Raw genomic sequence first — 5,720 nt, forward strand, 5'->3', positions numbered from 1 at the left:
AAAAAAAAAAAAAAGAAAGAAAGAAAGAAAGAAAAAACCGCGAGACTTGGTCCTACTATCGTGAGATCTCTCCCATTCACCCGCACTTACGCCTCTTCCAGCGTAGGATCTCTATTCGCAGGAAGGAGATCAAAGAGCCCAAATGAAGCCTCTCTGGGCGTTTTGGGCGGCCAACTCTCCTGATTGTCTATGGTTTCAGCAAATGCTTCTGTTGCGCCACCTAGCGGCCATATGTTGCAGAGCTGGTTTATTAATTTCAGCCCTCCAATTGAAAATCATTATGTTTTTCCCTGTTTAAGAGCAAGGATCCTGAGGAATGCGTTTTATCCTAGATCTGTCTAATCAGAATTTAGACATACTTTCCAGTTATTCCAAACATTTTTCCCCCCGGTGCTAAAGATCAAACCCAGTACCTCACCCGTGCTAAGCAAGTGCTCTACCATTGAGCTACACATTCCCAGCCCCTCCACTTTTAAGGTTCTTTTTTTTAATATTTATTTTTTAGTTATAGGTGGATACAATATCTTAATTTTATTTTTTATGTGGTGCTGAGGATCAAACCCAGTGCCTCACACATACAAGGCAAGCGCTCTTCCTCTGAGCCACAATCCCAACCCCTTAAGGTACTTTTATGGCTTTTATGTTATTTTATACTCCTTGGTTCCACGGTGTCCCATTACAGAGGCATACTTACACTAACAAATTATTCCTCCTTTATCTGAGATTCAAACTTAACCGTATCCTGGTGTTGTTTGTTTATTTGTTTGTTTTGTTTTTGGTGCCGCGGATTGAACTCAGGGATGCTTAACCACTGAGCCACATCCCAGCCCTTTTTTGTTTTGTTTTGTTTTGTTTTTGGAGGTACCAGGGATTGAACTCAGGAGCACTTGACCCCTGAGCCACATCCCCAGTCCTATTTTATATTTTATTCAGAGACAGAGTCTCACTGAGTTGCTTAGCACCTCGCTTTTGCTGAGACTAGTTTTGAACTCGCGATCCTCTTGCCTCAGCCTCCAGAGCCGCTGGGATTACCACCGCGCTGGGCGGGGCCACATATTTTTATTTACTAAAAATTCATATGAGTTTAAGGCAGGATCTGATTGTGTTTGTTAATTTTTATTTATTTTTTTTACTTTATTATTGCATAATAAGTAACTTTAAAAGTGCTTTTTGGATAGAGTGAGGTGGCACACATCTACAATCTCAACTACTATGGAGGCTGAAGCAGAAAGATCCCAATTTCAAGGGCAGGCACAACAATTTAGCTAGACCCAGTCTCAAAATAAAAAGGGCTGGGCCAGGCTTGGTGGCACATACCTGTAATCCCAGTGGACTGAAGCAGAAGGATGGCACCTTCAATGCCAGCCTCAGCAATTTAGTGAGGCCCTAAGCAACTCAGTAAGACCCTGTCTCTAAAATAAAAAAAATTGAAAGGGCTGGGGATGTGGCTCAGTGGTTATGTGCCCCAAGTTCAATCCCTGATACAATAAATAAATTAAATTTAATTTAAAAAATTAAAAAGACTAGGGATATAACTCAGTGGTAAAACACCCCTGGGTTCAACCCCTGTACTCAAAAGAACAATACAGGCAGGTGGAGAGTGTAGTTCAGTGGTGAGTTCAATCCCTAATAACTAAGAAAGGGAAGAGAGAGTCTTAATTTTTTTGCAAGGGGTTGGAGGGATGGCAGGAATTCAACCTAGGGGTGTTTAATCACTGAACCTTATCCCCAGCCATTTTTATATTTTATTTTGAAACAGGGTCTCACTAACTTGCTTAGGGCCTCATTAAATTGCTGAGGCTGGCCTTAAATTTGAGATCCTCCTATCTCAGCTTCACAAACCCCTGGGATTACGGGCATGCACCACATTTAATTTTTTAATTGGTGCCTAAAAATTGTACATATTTCTGGAGCACCAGGTGATGTTTCCATACATATATACATTGTGTAATTTCAAATCAAGGTCTCCTCATTTATCTTTCTCCTCATTTATCATTTCTTTGTTTTGAAAACATTCAAAATCCTTTCTTCTAGCTTTTTTGGAGTATACAGCACATAGCACATTATTGTTATCTGTAATGATTCTACCAAAATTCAGTTCTGCAAGGTATAGTTTAGTACCCATTGACCAATATTTCCCACTTGCTTTCTCCCTCCTATTATTCTCAGCCTCTGTTAACAACTATTCTACTCTCAACTTGTATGAAGTCAATATTTTTAGATTCCAAATATATGTGAGATTAAGTGGTCTTTGTCTTTCTGCGCCTGGATTTTTCACTTAACAGAATGTTCTCCGGTTTCATCCATGTTATAGCAAATGACAGAATTTCATCTTTTTTATGGCAGTGTGTTGCGGGGGTGGGGTGGGGGGGGGAGGTACCAGAAATTGAGCCCAAGGCCTTGCACATGCTAGGGAAATACTCTACCACTGATCTACATCCCCAGTCCTCTGTATATACGTACCACATTTTGCCCTGCATCTTGGTGCAGGTCTATAACCCCAGCATTCAGAATGATAAGGTAGGAGGATCGAAAGTTTAAGGTCAGTGTCAGCAATTTAGCAAGACTCTAAGTCTCAAAAACAAAACTTAAAAATTAAAAAAGGCTTTTTTACGTGACTCAGTAATTAACTGCCCCTAGGTTAAATCCCCTGTACGGGGAAAAAAATCGTATATACTTCATTTTACTTTATACGTTTACTGGTTAATGGACACAGGTTGATTCCATTTATTTATTTATTTGTTTGTTTGTTGTAGATGGACACAATACCTTTATTTATTTATTTTTATGTGGTACTAAGGATTGAACCTAGTGCCTCACATGTGCTAGGCAATAGCTCTACCACTGAGCCACAACCCCAGCCCCAATTCCATTTCTTTGCTATTGAAAGTCACCTCTTCTGAGACTTCTAGTTTAAAATGGAACTGTAGGGGCTGGGGTTGTGGCTCAGTGGAAGAGTGCTTGCCTAGCATGTGTGAGGCACTGGGTTTAATTCTTAGCACCACATATAAATAAAGGTCCATTGACAACTAAAAAATATATTTTAAAAAATTAATTAAAAAAATAAAATGGGGGGCTGGGAATGTGGCTCAAGCGGTAGCGCACTTGCCTGGCATGCCTCAGCACCACATACAAACAAAGATGTTGTGTCCGCTGAAAACTAAAAAATAAATATTAAAATTTTTCTCTCTGTCTCTCTCTCTCCCTCTCTCTAAAAATAAATAAATAGATATATAAATAAATAAATAAAATGGAACTGCAGGATTGAGGATGTATTTCAGTGGTAGAGCACTTGCTTGGTGTGTTTGAGGTCCTGAGTTCAGTCCCAGCACCACACACAACACACACACACACACACACACACACACACACACACACACACCTACAAATTTTTTTTCTATTTGTTATGTGTTATTCCCCCTAATAAAATATATATGTATGTATGTGTATGTATGTGTATGTATGTATGTATGTATATATATATATATATATATATATATAGAGAGAGAGAGAGAGAGAGAGAGAGAGAGGCCCTGAACCCAGGGCCTCGCATGTGCTAGGTAAGCACTCTACTTGCTGAGCCACAATCCCAGCCCCCGGATTTTACTTTTTTAAAGACAAGAATTTGTGGGCTGGGGATATAGTTCAGTTGGCAGAGTGCTTGCCTCATATGCACAAGGCCTTGGGTTCAATCCCCAGCACCTCAAAAATAAAAAAAGAATTTGTTTATTTTTCTTAAAATATGTAAGTTTTGACCAGGTGTGGTGGTTCATGCCTGTAATCCCAGTGGCTCAGGAGGCTGAGGCAGGATGATTACAAGTTCAAAGCCAGCCTCAGCAACTTAGCAAGACCCTGTCTCAAAATAAAAAAATAAAAAGGGCTGTGGCTGTGGCTCAGTGGTTGAGCATTACTGAATTCAATCCCTTGTACCAAAAAAAAGAAAAAGTGTGTTTTATAACAAAAATTAAAATACAAGTTGACATAAATCCTTCCAGAGATGCAGAGTTTTAAAATATGTCATCATTCCATTGGAGATGGAATTTAAATGAATAAGAGTGGGAAGTCTATAATACAGTGTCTAAGGGTACAGGTTCTGAAGTTGGGATTCTGACATCATTTGAAAATTATCTAGCCATGAGAACTTTGGTAGAATTTTTCCTTTGTACCTTGATTTGCTCAGAGGTGAAATGAAGATAATAATGGTACCTACCTTAGAGAATTCTTATTATCTCACTTATTCCTAGATAATCTGTAAAGAAATTAATGTCTGGTAACTTTTACGTGTGCCATAAGTATTAAGGAATACACAAATAAAAAGAGGCAATGTGTTATAATAAAACAGCTTGATTTGAATCCTGGCTTTACCACTTACTGTCTGTGTAAATTTGGGCAAGTGTTTAACTTCTTTGATCTTCAGTGTCTTTATCTGGATTGTTGTAAAGGATTATAGATAATATATATAAAGAATTGACATAAAATAAGTACCCCCAAAATTTGCTGATATCCTTCACTGCAGACATGTAGGTTTAATATGGATGAGTATTGTAGGGTCAAACCCATAGGGATATGGGATAAAATGATAAAGGTAAGAACTACTGAATCAATTATGTTCTGTAAAACCTGAAATTTGTCCTGAGAGAACTTCAGAAAGAATCAGAAGACTAGCTTTGAGTTCTGGTTTAGAAACTTTGGGTAAATCACACTTGTCATCATTTTACTCACATGCAAAACGGGCATAAGCACAAATAACTACCCTGCTTTCGCACATAGTTTTTGTTTGTTTGTGGCACTAGAGACAAACCCAAGGCTGGGCTATTTCCCTAGCCACCCTCCCTCCTTTTTTTTTTTTTTTTTTAATATTTATTTATTTTAGTTTTCGGCGGACACAACATCTTTGTTTGTATGTGGTGCTGAGGATCGAACCCGGGCCGCATGCATGCCAGGGGAGCCACATCCCCAGCCCTCCTTTTTTTTTTTTTTTAAGACAGGCTTTTGCTAAGTTACTCAGGCTCCACTTGAACTTACCATGCTCTTGCCTCAGCCTCCTGATTAGCTGGGATTACAGACATATGCCACTGCACCCAGCCTTTATTCCTTTTTTTATGGATAACAACAATATTCAATTTCAGTGCCATACTACATTTTGTCCATCTGTTTATGAATGGATTTGTTTGGATGGTTTCTGCTTTTTGGCTACTATGAATAATGTTGCTATGAATATTAGAGTACACGTTTTTGTGCTGGATTATAATTATCTTCAGTATGTAGTACCAATATATTTGCTGATTGTGTGGTGACTTTCTGAGAAACTGCAGGACTGTTCTAAAGTGGCTTCAAACCCGATGCTGTGAAGCTTGCCTATAATCCAGCGGCTCTGGAGGCTGAGACAGGAGGATTGAGAGTTCAAAACCAGCCTCAGACCTCTCTAAATAAAATACAAAATAGAGCTGGAGATGTAGCTCAGTAGTCAAGTGCCTTTGAGTTCAATCCCCAGTACCAAAACCAAAACCAAAAAAATTTAAAAGTGGCTGCATTATTTTACATTCCCACTAGCAACTTATGAAGGTTCTAAATTTTCTGCATTTTTTCCAAAACTTACTATAGCCATCCTAGTGGGTGTGGTTCACCATGTATTTTTTAATATATATATTTTAGTTAGACCTTTTAATATATATATTTTGATAGACTTTTTAAATTTATATGGTGCTGATAATCAAATT

This window comes from Urocitellus parryii, chromosome 4 (assembly GCF_045843805.1).
Source record: "Urocitellus parryii isolate mUroPar1 chromosome 4, mUroPar1.hap1, whole genome shotgun sequence".
In the NCBI taxonomy this organism is placed as follows: Eukaryota; Metazoa; Chordata; class Mammalia; order Rodentia; family Sciuridae; genus Urocitellus; species Urocitellus parryii.